The sequence below is a fragment of the Rhinolophus sinicus genome, chromosome 2 (assembly GCF_057876585.1).
Source record: "Rhinolophus sinicus isolate RSI-liver-muscle chromosome 2, RSI-T2T, whole genome shotgun sequence".
Lineage (NCBI taxonomy): Eukaryota > Metazoa > Chordata > Mammalia > Chiroptera > Rhinolophidae > Rhinolophus > Rhinolophus sinicus.
In genome coordinates this window covers 27,833,146-27,847,930 of record NC_142502.1, presented here as the reverse complement: position 1 = coordinate 27,847,930, position 14,785 = coordinate 27,833,146, and the positions used below count along the sequence as shown (strand labels likewise).

General features: G+C 37.1%; 1 long non-coding RNA gene across 1 annotated transcript in view; it reads left to right on the top strand.

The window, feature by feature from the left end:
• Positions 1 to 13,507, top strand: part of LOC141571901 (uncharacterized) — a 196,287-nt gene extending 182,780 nt beyond the window's left edge. The window contains exon 3 of the long non-coding RNA XR_012496949.2: positions 13,321 to 13,507. This is a non-coding gene — a long non-coding RNA (uncharacterized LOC141571901). The remainder of the gene's footprint in view (positions 1 to 13,320) is intronic.
• Positions 13,508 to 14,785: the final 1,278 nt, after the last annotated feature.

Sequence of the window (14,785 nt, the reverse complement as noted above, 5' to 3'; positions counted from 1 at the left end):
TGGCCCTGTGCTGAGCCCCACATGTTTTCCTGTCACTATCGGAGCAGCAATGGCCTTTCCTCTCTCCCACCAGGCAAATCTCACACACGGGCCTCTGATTCTCAGACCTTAAACTGAAACCCGGTGGCAAGGGCATCCAGGAAGCATGGTGTTCAGGCCTTCAACTCCTCCAGTAGAGGAAAGAACAAAGAAGGGTGTGAAGATGGTTTTAAGATGACAATAGACAACCGAACGTGGGGTGGGGGACATTTTTATTTTCTTTATACAAATTTTAGTTTAGAAATTATAGAAAGGGAAAACTCTGTGTGTTAGAATCCTATGTATTAGACCTTGATTCAGTCTTTCATCCATTGCTGTTAAGCTGTCTTTTATGTTTCAGCGCCAGTTTTCAAAGTATAATATTTGGAAAGTTAACATATCATATTTGTATTTGAGGAGCTGCATTTAGTTTGGGGTCAAGGATGATTTGTTTCCTAAGAGGTTCTGATGAAAACAAATAATTATAAAAATCGTTAGATTCAGGACAGATGCCATCTACCTACCATTAAATTGATGGGTAGTAACCAGTCCATGACATGAATGAGTATTAACATGTAATCTTTGCCAGCAACAGTGACCTCAGTCTCGTCTCTAATTTTAGCTCTAGCTTCTCAGGAACCGTTAGTCAAATCATTGATTTCACGTTATTTGTGATTTGGCGGTGGGTGGGGAGGCGGGTTGCAATAGACCTTGTACAGTACAATGAAGGATTTTCTTTCTTTTTTTCTTTTGCTGGAATTCTGTGGTTGTTATTATTTTAAACCATAGCTTCAATTCGGTTTCAATAGTTCCTCGTGACTTTGTTGCTTTATCAATCTCTATGCTGAAGTAGTTCCATGCCTTAGGTGTTCATTTTGTAGAGAAGATTACAGTGAAGCAAGTACAGTTGCAGATCACCGTGTGTGTATATAACCAATCAAGTGTCTAGGGCAATTCATAAATGCAAGCCTCAGCCTATGCCTACATATAAAAATGGAGGTGATACAAATCCACTGGTGTAAATGTCACTTTCTGGTGGGTGAACAGGACCAAACAGTTCTGTAGGATTTAATCAAGTCTGACAGCGGCAGGCATCAATCAGTGTGAGCGAACTCCAAGCATCTCCACCTCAACTGTGTCTTCCATGGGGCTGCAGGCAGAATGTGAGCAGTTTGCTTTTATTATGAATGATGAGTGCATATTTACTAACATTTACTGAAAAGTGTAATAGTAGCAAATGCTTATATGATGTTACTACTCATCAGACATTGAGTTGGAACTGTTATGTTACAGAGGCCAATCAATTAGTAAGTTGCCCAAAGTCACAGGCAATAGTCTGATTTCAAAATCCAAGTTCTTACCCACGGTGGTAATATATGGCCTGCAACTGTAGTGATTTTGACTGCCTCAAGTGCACATAAAACAACTGCCTATGTCTTCAAGACTATCATACTCAATGAAGGCGTTATTATAGGAAGAGATGAAATCAGGCACCCTTTCTATTTTCACAATCCTGAATTAAGGGCGTAAGGCTCATCCTTCCCTTGAGTGAGTCCTGTTCTCGTTGGAAATGATTGGCTTCCTATTGCAATCACAGTGTAAGTAGGGGCAGGGAATATGGGAGATGACCTTTAATGAGATTTTTTTCCAGGAACTCATCATGAGTTATGGCATAAATATGAAGAAGTTACCTTAGAGGATTGGGGTAGTTCTAGGCTATCAATATGTAATTTCATTGCAAATGAATTTCTGTATGTATAATTTTAATGTAAATCTGTATCTGTCTAATGTGTCAATTGGAAAGCACTATTTGTAACAGCAAAAGATTGGAATCGACATGACTATCTAGTACTGGTTAAATGAATGATAATCTATCCTTATAATGAAATGTGCAATTTAAAAATTGAGAAAGCCCTCTACATATTCATGCAAAAATATTTAAAATATACTGTTGAGGTATAAAACATCATTCAGAGAGTATATTACCACTTAAAAAGTATAAAAAAAGATAAAAAGGATAAGAAAAAAGTAAACCTATAACTGTATTGGCTTACACAGGAATAAAGTTTTTCTGGAAAGATAAATAAGAAAATAACAATGGGGGTTACCTGTGAAGTGATGGGAACTGAGAAGAAAGGGAATAGGATGGGAGAAAGACTCTTCCCTATATATCATTTTATCTGTTGTATTGTCTGAACCATGGAAATATGTTCCCTATATTGAAAATTTATTTAAAAATTAAAAGAAGCATTTATTGAATACTTGGGCATGGACTATCCCAGGTAGGTACTATGGGTGGGGTGCACAGAAAAGACAAGGTTCTCAAATCTTTCTTTGGACAAACAAAACATATGCTACTTAACTCTTACTTAAACCACAACATAGAAGGAAACACAAATTAGGGAAAGAAGGACTCCTGCCATAAGTACTAGGGGCATGCAGAGAATGTGCTGAATATAATCAGGAATATCTTTCCCAGGGAACCGAATTGCAGGTCTTGGTTTGAGAGAACCGAGATATGGTGTCATAAACAATGACCATGTACATGCAGCATTATGGCAGATACAAGTGTGGGGATCACACTAAAGATTTTAGTCGTTGAGTAAGATTGACGGGCTGGTGTCTTGAGAGGGTGGAACATTGGTAGCTTGAGTCTCTCATCACAAGAACAACAGAAAAGGGTTATATTTATTTTATTTACATAGTTGAACTAAGTCTTGGTTTATATTTATATTCTACTCTCTTTACTAACTGGATTCTATTACTGTTTGTAATAGCTTTTAATGGATCTTCTTAGATGTTCCAGGTACATATTTAAACCACTTATAAAAGATAATAATTTTACTCCTAACTTTATAATTTTTATGTCTCTATATTCCTCTCTCCCACCCCCCGCTTTATTGTAATTGCATTGGCTGGAACCTAAACACAATTTTTAATAACAGTAGTGATACTGGGTATTTTTCTTGTTCCTAATTTAGAGGAAATCATGTAGCTGGCTATTGAGATAAGATATATTTTATTATGTTAAGGAGTCATTTTATTAAGTGTTAATTAAGTACTTACATAGGTTTTTTTTTTTTTTTTTTTTTTTTTTTTTTTTTTTTTTTTAAGCAAGAATAGATATTGAATTGTGTTGAATGCCTTTATAGCATCTATGGAAATGTTCATATTTTTTTTCTTTTAGACCTATGAATACAATGGATTATAATAATAGATTTGCAACATTGAACCATCCTTGCATTTCACAGTTATCTACACTAGATTATAGCATTCTGTTTTTTAAGGTGTTGCTATATTCTTTTTGCCAATATTTTATTCAAAAGGTTTGTGTTCATATTCATAAATAACAGGTCCATATAGTTTTCTTCAGGATCTGTGGCAGGCAGACTTTAAGGTGACATTGTAGTGTTTATGCCCTTGTACAATCGACTTCCTTTGAGTACATATTGGCTCCATGACTTGCTTCTGACGAATAGAATATGGCAAAGGTTATGGGACAAAACTTCCATATTTACCTTACCTTATATACATCTCCATTTGGCTAGCAAACTTTCTCTTGAGTCTCTCACTTCATTGGTGTCTTTGAAAAAATTAAACTGGCATGAATTCTACCACCGCAAATAAATGAATTCTACTAACCACCTAAGTGAGCTCAAAACCAGATTTTTCTCTAATCAGGCATCCAGATGAGAAGGCATCCCAGCTGATATGTTTATGGCAGAAGATCCAGTTAAGCCATACTTGGACTCCTGACTCATAGAAAATACGAGATCATAAATGTGTGTTGTTTTAGGCTGCTAAGTTTATGGTAATTTATTATGCATCACAGAAGCTAAATAATATAGTGACAATCCTTATTAGGCTTTGGAATCAAGGTGGCTTATGTTTTCTGGAAAAGATTGGGAAGTTTTTCTTGTTTATTTATCCTCTGAAAGTAATTAAGTAACATTATCTTCCCAAAGTTCGGTGGAAACTCTCTGTTAACTATTTTCATCTGGTGCTTTTTAGAGAGGAAGTTCTTTGACAATTTTCTCTATTTCTTGTATAGATTTTTCTTTTTTTTTTTTTCCAGGAGTCAGTTTTGGTAAACTATATTTTTCAATAAAAATGCTCTTTTTGTTCAGATGTTTTCATTTATTGGTATTGAATTGAGCAAAACACTCTCTTATAATTCTCTTAATTTCCTTTATTTCTGAACTTAAAAAAAACCAGGTCAGTGAGTGTTTTAATCTATTTTTTCCAACAACAAACAGTTTTGAATGTTTTTATTGCTTTCATTTATTTATTTATTGGTTTATTTATTTTCTAATTAACATCATCTTTATTAATTCCTTTTTAATATTTTTATTTCTTTTCTTACATTTTAGATATATGCATATTCTGTTTGTAACCTTTGCTGTTTATTGATAAAATATTTAAGACTACAATATTTTCTCTGAAAATTGTGTTCATTATATCTTGTTAGTTTTAATATGGAGTGTTTTAATTATCAGCATTTTTAGACATTTTATAATTTGAGATTACATTTTTTAGCAAGTTGTTGTTAAGAATTTTCTAACTTCTAGGAACTGGGGGCATTTTGTTGCTTTTGTTAATTTTGTTTCAATGAATTGTGATCAGATGATATTTTATGTATTAATTTTACTCTGGAGTATACTGAGATATTCTTTCTTGCCAAGTATGATTCATATCTATAAAAGTTTTGTGGATACTTGAAAATAAGATATATTCTCTATTTTCATGGTTCAATTCCAAATATAAAGCACTTGACTTCTGACATTAAATATTGCTGTAAGGATATATGAGGGAAAACTGATTGTTTTATCCCATATAAGTGATATCTTTTCCCAACTGCTCAAAGGATTTCTTTATTTTTTAAGTCCAATAACTTTACTAAAAATGTTCAGGTGTTGAATATCTGTAACACATGACCTGAGTGCTTTTTATTAGACCCAAGTGCTTTTTATTTTAGGAACGTTTTCTTCAATTGGATATATAAATATTTTATCTATTCTATTTTCCCTTTCATAGACTCCTTCTGCATATGGTGTGTCGCCATTTCCTATTTTCTATTGCTATTTTCTCTCTAATTCTTTTTAATTATTTATCTCAATTGTGTCTGTTTATTTTTGTCATTTCTTTCATCTGTGTCCACTGATTATTTTTCCCCTCAACATTTATTCCCTTTTGAATTCCTTCTATATCTTTCCTCATTTTTTTGTGCTTTTATTTTTCCTTTTTCCTTATTGAGTTATGCAGTTTTCCCTACGACAATATTCTCTTCACCTCTTCCCTAAGCTTTTGCTCTCCTGTTTTGTGGTCTTCATCCCCAGAAGCCATTGTACATTCAGTTAAAAATTTTGTATAGCAAAATATTTGTTTAAAATTCAGTCTGTTTCATGGTGACATTTTTCTTTTTTAACATGGTAAGCAGTTTGGTTAATAACTTTTGCTGCTTGTTTCCTTCTTTATTGTTATGGCTTCTCTGCATAGATGTGTGCTAATTTCTCCTTATGGTTTATTATTGTATGAATTGAGTGTGGACCTGTTACAATTAGAGATTCTTATTAGTGGGGGACGGACAAGGTATTAATCTAGAGTAGCCTGTTTTTGTTTTCTTGGTAACAGACTCTATCTTACCCTCAGTTATCACAAATCTAGGTAGCTTCATGCAAATATGGCTTTCTGTATGATTCTGTTTTTGTTTTTTTCTTTTTGTAAATCCTTCTCTTTTTCTGATTTAATAATTCTATTTGGTTAGGGGTAAGGGATGATGTCTTCTGCCTTCAACTAGCTCACTCCTGTTTCTACACCCCACTTTGAAGATATAGACAAGTATTTTGATCCTCATGTCTAACTCTCCCCTTCACAAAGTACATTTTGATTATGCCTTCAAAAATCTGCCACCATCGTGTTCTTATTCTCTGCTGTCCTTGCAGCTTCTGTATGCACTCTACTGCTTTTGGAAACCTTTAGAAATATTGTAATGCCAAGTGTTAAAAATGGAATTTGTACTTTTGTTTTTAACTTTGCTTATATTCCTTTTGGTAGTACCCAAGAATAAAAGAATTCTGGATATGAATTTCCATGTCTATACCAGAAGTCAATAAATGCTTCTTGAGTGACTCCGATCAACAACCTCTAGTAAAGTTATATCACCTCTACAGAGTAACTATTTACTGCATTGTGGCAAACATCTGGTTTTATTTTTTTTTAATTTTTTCTGTCTTGCTTCCTCTCCCTCATACTGTGATTATGATGGGGCCATCAATTTCATTACCGTACTTCCTGAATATAAGGGTAGGCACACAATGTTATCCCTTAAGGCAAAGTACTTAGCCCAGTTTAGGCACATGACCCAAGCAGTATCAAGCAGAGCTCTTTGGGGAGATTATTATAGAGTAAGCGGATATGATCTTTCTTCTTTCCAGATTTCAAGCCATACAAATCCTGTAAACCTTGTGCTCCTTGAAGGTTTTTTCCTTCACATAGGAAAAAGTTTGCCTAAGAGTGCAGAAATGGAGGGAGAGAAGACAATTCCTCATGCCATCTCTTGAGTACCTATCTAACTATGCCTAAAACCAGTCTGTTATTGTTATGTGACCCAATAAATACTCTTTTTTGCTTGAACTAATTTGAATTGAGGTTTCATCTCATGCAACCCATACAGTCATGACTGATTCTAAGATATTTAAGTTTTCCAGATTTATTATTGACTTAGGGATCTTTTTTGAAAATTCAAAACATTTTCCAATTATTTTGACTGATGAATATGATATATATGAGATTTTAAATATGTTTAATTAAATTATACTTTCATAAATGTACTTTATTTTAAAATTTATTCTCTTATTGCATCATTAAAACTCAAACTTAGATTTCTATACAATAATTATCACTGTTTAAAAGAAACTGAAAAAAATAAAAATAAAAAATAAAATTTTTAATTTTTGTTATGTTAAGTTTTCATGTTTGTTTTTATGTTTTATGTTATGTTATGTTTTTATGTTTTATGTTATGTTATGTTTTTATGTTTTATGTTATGTTATGTTAAGACTGCAAGCATTTATGAGATTTTCTTAAAAATGTCAGATAATCTTCCCACTATTCTGAATTCCTTTGATGTGTTTCCTCAGATATAGCTCTGATTTTCAAAATATGCACTCAATAGTTTTCTGTTAACTAAAATATAGCAAGGTGACATCATTCCTTTCAGAAAGAACATTGCACAACCTTGAATTCCTAGGAGGTAAACTTGCCTTTGGTAGATGGTATAATGCCAGACCAGTGGTTATTTTCCTGTGATGCTAGAGCCAGATGGAAATATCGGCAACTCTCTGTGCCATAAAAGGCTTGAGCAATTTTGGATACTCATGGTCACTTCACCTCCAATGACTTTGTGACAATGGACAGTGTGGCTTTTTAGAGTCTGAGAATGAAAAGAGACTGTGTAGAAACAGTGCTCCTTACTGAAAAGCAAGATTTACAATTTACACATCTGGCTTTTGGCCATTAAGCAAAGACTTTTCTACGGCCAATGCAAGCAAAGTTGTACTTCAAAATCAGATAGGTCTTAGGTTTATCTTACTTCTATTGTTATCATCAGGTATCCTACCTGTAAAGAATCACTCTTTTATTAAAAAGTGACTCCCTGATAAGCACACTGGCTTTGCATGACTTCTACATACTGTAATAAAAAAACAATATATATGAAATAAAACAGAATTTGATCAATATCTTTAATGTAAAAATTGTGTAGTACTGACGATATGCCTAAACTCTCTTACTGTATTAGACAAAAATCCTTAGATAAAAGAGTATAATTTAATAAATATTTAATAATATAGTACACATATATAATAAATATAAATTCCATATTTCTTAGAAATCTACATGCTGAAATAAATGTTCATAGAAACTGATAAGTTTAACTGTTATTCATGAAAAAATCTTGTTTTTCACAAATATAAGTAAAAATTAATAATTACAAATTTACATAACACTTTACCTAAAAAGAAAAAGACGGAGGCCCAGTGGCGATGTTAAATTCTGGGCAGCTAACCTCACCCAAGAGTTCCTCAATTGAGAATAATTGTCCTGAGTGTATGTCTTAATTGGTCTTGGCTGCTGGGCTTGAGCTATGTCTTAGGAGGAACTCATTTGGGGTAGTGGGGGGAGGGGAGGCAGCTGCCTGAGACAGCTCTAAATGAAATCCAAGGCTTGCAGCCACAAAGTTAGTTCTGAATTCACTCTTCCTTTCTCATCTTCACGATAAATGGGTGTGCATGACCCTCCCCCTCCTCCAGCCACACTGTAGATATTCCTATGATTAGTTTTCTTCTTCCAAGCTGTCCACAGGTTGATTTTAACCTGATTTGAACAAAGAAACACGTTGGTGCAAGGAGCATAGGTCATACATGGGAGCCCGAGTGTGGCCCAGGGTTGTCTTGTGTAGTATTTTTGAATAATGATACACATGACTCAGGATTTAGAAGGGAGATTATAGTAAGAGCAAATGCTTATTGGGTGCTTACTAAATGCCAGGCACTATTAGTGCATTAAAGTACCGTCATTAAATAACAGTGTGTATAAGATGAGCACTGGTATTCTTCCCATTTTATAGAGGAAGGAACTGAGAGCTGGAACAAAGTTCCCAACTTCACACGACTACTACGTAGTCGATTGGGAATTCAAACCCAGGTAGTTTGTCTTTAGAGGGCAGGCTTTTAATCACCACATTCTACTTTCTCCAATGCGGTGTTTCATCCTCTTACATATTAAAAGATTTTGAGGAGAACATAAAATGAAGGACTATTTGAGGGAGAAAAAGGAAGGTTGACCCCTAGAATCAAGACAAGCTATCAGGGGGCAAGAAGGAGTTACTAAGAAGGAGCTGGAAGGGAAATGACTAAAAATCTCTCTCTCCCCCCTTCTTTTTCTCTAATAATTCTGAATGTATTAATAAAGAGGCAGGCTTGGAAGAAACAGACATGAACAGAGAAGATACAAAAAATTAAAATACTATGTTTTATACTCTTAATTGAGAGTGAATTTCAAAATTTCTAATATAAAAGATTCAAAGTCCATCAAATCAAACTGAGAAATAGATGTTTAGGAATGAAGCCATGCACTAAGTTACCAGATAGCTCAAATTCATAGCCACTTAATTATTTGGTTTGAAACTTGTACAAAAATAGTTTGCATGGTAAATAAACACAAAAACTGAAAAACGTCTTACAGAAATATGCAAAGTGTTTCTTATTAAATTTGCCTACCACAAATCTAACCAGATTAATATAATTCAGGGAAAGAGAGTTTTACCACAGAAATTAAACAGGTGGTAAACTTACCTTAGTTTGTAGTTTATTTAATATAAACTTCCAACTTTAAAGAAACATATGTAAAACTTTTTGCATTGCATGGTGGAGATGTTTATTTGTGTTTTAGCCATCAGCATGCCATTGGCCATTTCAACACTGGGAGGATTAGCTGCAAGCAAGATGAAAATGGTATCATTGTCTTAAGTGTTTTAAGATATAGTTTTCCTTTTGTTCTGGTTAAAAAAAATTATTTTGGGGGCCGGCCTGGTGGCTCAGGCAGTTAGAACTCCGTGCTCCTAACTCCGAAGGCTGCCAGTTCGATTCCCACATGGGCCAGTGGGCTCTCAACCACAAGGTTGCCAGTTCAATGCCTCAAGTCCCGCAAGGGATGGTGGGCAGTGCCCCCTGCAACTAAAATTGAACACAGCACCTTGAGCAGAGCTGCCGCTGAGCTCCCGGATGGCTCAGTTGGTTGGAATGCGTCCTTTCAACCACAAGGTTGCCGGTTCGACTCCCGCAAGGGATGGTGGGCTGTGCCCCCTGCAACTAGCAACGACAACTGGACCTGGAGCTGAGCTGTGCCCTCCACAACTAAGACTGAAAGAACAACTTGACGCCGAACAGAACTCTCCACAACTAAGATTGAAAGGATAACAACTTGACTTGGAGAAAAGTCCTGGAAGTGCACACTGTTCCCCAATAAAGTCCTTTTCCCCTTCCCCAATAAAGTCTTTAAAAAAAATTATTTTGATGTCATTAATAGTATTCCAGGCATTTCTGGCAAGCCTAAATGTTGAGAATAATAAATGGAATATTCTGAAGATATATTTTGTTGGACAGAAAACCTAGGAATGTCTGAATCATCTGCCAGACCAATAACCCCTCTGTGGGAGGTCGCTGAGAGAGATTATGTGTAAGACACTGATTAGCAAAAGCAGTGATTAGTGCTTTTGATTATTAGCTAGCCTAATGATCTACTGCAGAATATCAGTGAGTTAGGAAGGGTAATGCACGGGAGTCCTTTCCTTCTTCGAATAGACAGGCCCAGGTTGCTTCAAACCAAAGTAGGCCATAATGAGCTTTGTCCACTTCAACCCTAAAGACCAATCCCAAGACTCAGATCTTACCACCACTATGTAAGAAGACATGAATCCAAAGCATATTCATCAACACCAGAGGAAAGGGGAGAGTGAACTTCTTGGACAAGTTGAGCTCAACTGCCCTGTAGGAGAATAAACATTCCTACGTGAAAAGAACAAAGGTGGCCAGAGCGTCTCAGAGCTGTCCCGAATTTCTTATTGTTCTGATTGAATAAATGAAATGGATGGCTACTGAAAGCTATGAAGAAAATAAAACAGACTAAGGTAATAGAAAATGACAGGGTGGCAGTGGCTATTTTAGATATTGGAGACATTTAAGTACAAGTAAGTGACATTTAAGTAGGTACCTACTTCATATGAAAGAATAACTCCAGCAAAGATGGGAAGAAGAGTGTTCCAGGAAGTGGGACTGCTCAGTATAGGCCTTAATATAGAAACAAACTGGAGTGTTTCAGGAAGAGCAAGAAGTCCTTTGTGGGTGGAGCGGACTGAGGCAAGAGGAGAGGGCTATAAAATGAGCCTGGAGAGGAAGGCAGAGGCCAGATGAGGTAGGGCATTGTAGGCCATGCAAAAGAGCTTGGATTTTATTCTTACTGTAATGGGAAGCTATTGGCAGACTTCTAAGCAGAGTGTAATAGGAACTTATTTGTTTTTTAAAGATCACTCCGACTGTTCTGCTGAGAATAGATTCCATGAGGACAAGAATGGTATTAAGAAGACCAGTAAGGAGGAAAGTTCCTGCATTTGTTTATAAGGTGATAGGAGTGTGAACTAACAATCAGCATTAAACTAAAGGTGGTTCTGTCTCCCTTGAGAGACAAATTTAGCAAAGGTCAGAGGTGTCCCTTAAGCATCATTGTGAGGCTATTTCCCTAGTCATTGGCTACCATGTAGCTACAGGGAACCAATGAAACCATCATTTCAGTTCCCAAAGCCTTTTATGAATGCCTATTTAATGTTATCTCCAGAATCTTCTGATAGGGGTCAATACAGACATGAATACTCCCCCAAGGTAACATTGTACAGTATCTTCAATTGTTACCTTCCATTCTATTTTCTATCTGGATTTATGCTCTGTTCTAATTTTACCTGAGTTCATGAGAAAGGGTTGTACAATGAGCATTGGGTTACAGAATAGCCCAAGTAACGCAATGCCAACATCACGTGATGATGTTTCCTGCTACCTTATAAAATTTAATAATGCAACCCCCTTCATTATCAAACTCTCACAAAGTTTCTACAATGAGTCAAACCCCATAATTTCCCACAAATAAACTTTATTACCCTAAAAAACGAATCTTTCCTTTCTTGATTCCACTGAGAAATTAAGGTCTGCAATACTAAAGTCTTCATTCCAAAGCCATCTTCCTGCCTTCTCCCATTCCATCACTGAAGCCTGTGTAGCAACTTTAGCCAACTACAAAGCCTGATTATTCTATCTCTAAATCTGCCATATTTTTCACTTTCCAAAATTCCCGTAAGAACATTACTAATGTAGCCTGATATCCATTCAATACTAAATACTAAATCATTCAAGTGTCATTGACATTATGCAATAGGAACCTTTTGTAGAATAAGAGCCCGAGGCCTACAAATATCCTACAAAAGCCTTTCATCAAAAGCAGAATAAAATAACTCTAAACCATGGCCCCCAGTAGCCCACAGGATCTCAGTCCCATCTACTCTCCAAACTCATCTTCTATCACAGCCTCTCATTTGGGGTGTTCAGAAACACACAAGGGGGCTACTTTTCCTAGTTTGTCCAGGACTTTCCTTGTGTTACCACTGAAATTCCATGTCCCGAGAACCCCCTCCATTCTGGGGAAACAGGATGGATGGCTACCCTACCACAGGTTTGCTTTCTTTTTTCAGACATGCAGTCTGGTTTCTTTGCATGGGACATTCTTCTCCCAGATGCTTCTCTAGCTCACTTCTTCTGACCATTCAGTTCTTTATTCCAAAAAGTCTTTTCAGAAAGCCTGCCCCTAATCACCTGGATTGTTATCTGATATTATATCTTTCATTTTTCCATTTAATTATTTTTTTGTATGTTTCTTCCTCTAGCATATAAACTCCATGAAGTACTTTATCTTCCTCTCTGCTGTATCCCTACCTCCAAGCACAGTACCTAACACATGGCAGCTTCTCCAAAATTATTTGTGGGGTGAATAATTTTTCTTTTCTGTTCTAGTCTTCATGTCCTAAACATACAGGTCATAATCAGAGGTACCAACAAAAACAGACTTTGTGTTCATTCAATAATTTAAAATTTCAGAACTAGTAAAACTTTATGAACTATGTCAAGCCAGCAAGTGGGAGAAGGCACTGAATTCAGTCAGTCCATGCTGAAAGGCTTAACCAGATGGACAAATTGTTTAAGTGGTTTAAAACTGTATCTAATGAAGAAATTGCTTCCTTCATGTCCTTTTGGAACTGTTATGACTCCCCTTCCCCCTTTCTAACATGAATCAGTTCTCTAAAATGGGGATACCGCCTTCTGTAAATTTTGTCTGTAGTCTTGCACGGGGCAAAAGGCTTATCACGTCCTTGAACCCTTATTCTGAGCGTATTCAATACTAGATGCCTAGAACAAGGCCTGGAAGTTTCCTCAAATTCTGGGTTCTTTGTTGTTATTTCTAATTTTAAGATTTTCCAAAATAGAATTTCTTCCTGACCCACAGCTTTGTTCAGCTCAAATTACCACAGCAGTCCATTTAGAAACCCTCCTTTCCCTCCTCCAATGTTCCTACATATTCTTAGACTCGTGAGCCCTTACTAGAAAACCCATGATTTTGTAACTCCCCAAAAAATATTAGGCATGAGAAGGTGGGATACGCAGAGGTCCTCTTTTACCTTAAATTCCATTCTTCTGTTGCCAGGTATGAGGCTGAATACCTTGGAAGTCCCTCCCAGCAATGGACAACTGACTTCATTTCAAAAAATTAATTGAAGTAAACCTTACCCAAGCCAGCCGCTCAACCTTACAGATGAACAAAGGGCTGGAGAGGTGGAGAGGCCAGGTGGCTATGTCACTGCACCTCCAGAGGGCTCTCTAATGATTCTGCTAAGAAGGTAAGTGGACCCCTGATAATAAGTAGATCGGAACAGCCTGCTTTAAAATAAGCACCGGGAACCTGGATACGGAATGTTTACTGTGTTGTCTCCTGGAGCTGACTAACTGGGCAGGCATCTCCAGGAGCCCCGCCAGGAGAGCTCTGCTGAGAAGTGACACTTCCCCACCTCCCACACTATGCTTGCCTTCCTGACGCTGAGTGTGCTATGAAACAGGAGGTACAGCTAGTCTATCAGAGGTGCTACCAAAACCACCAGTGGGTAAGACAAACAACTAATGGCAGAGAGGACCATAATTTGTTTTCAAATTCTGTCTTTCAAAACCATGTTTCTCCCTCAATGGTGTGTTCCTTGTCGGAGGAGAATTGTGATGTCGGTTTGCTGCTTGCAAAAAATGCTGAGGCACGTCTTTGTAATGGGAGCACCCTAATAGATAGGGTAGAGAGTCAGTTGTGTAGGAGTGGGCCTTTCCACCTGGCCAGCCTCTGGAATTTCAAAGGTAGAACTCAGCACCCCTCCCTCCTTTCCCTCTCAGCAGACCTCAATCCTCCCCAACCTCAGGGACTTTGGTCTGTGCCGTAAGAAATGAAACATATTTCCCAATGTGTTTTCTTTCTTTTTTAATAAAAATATCAAAGGCATACTTATCAGTGGCTGTGGAGGGAAAGCTGCGGCAAAGGCTATTTTTTAACTGGAACATGCCCCGTGCTGTGACACACTCATCCAGGGGCAGCAGAAGATTGATGGCTGGACATGTGGAGGGAACTGCCACTGATTGAAATCAGACAACTGCAAACAGTGAGGGAAGCCGGGGGAAACCATTTTAACCACAGCCATCCAGTCTTAGCACATTTGGACAGGGCTTTTCCTCGGCCTGCCGTCTGCACCACAGAGCTCAGAGGGGTTTGGCAACATAAGGCCAGGGGTGAATGGGGGTCTGTGACAGCTTCAAGGCTACCTCCTCTATGTCTCTATCTCACCTGCACCTTTTTCACAAGCTCACAGCCGAACAATTACCCATCAGAGGCCTTAGGACTCCACATGAAAAGTAAGCAGCCTATTTTCACAAGTAGAGAAGAGAGATAAAAATGATAAACCCCACTATTCCCCTGGCCTAAATCCCTGATGTTACCATCCTTTAATTTTGTGCAGGATTCTTTATTTGCTTTTCAATGGGCCGGGGCTGAGAGGAAGGAAGTCATGGGAAATTGTCAGTGCATTACTTAGTACCCATCACCAGGATGGCAGCCAGAGTTCAGGGTTGTTAACAAT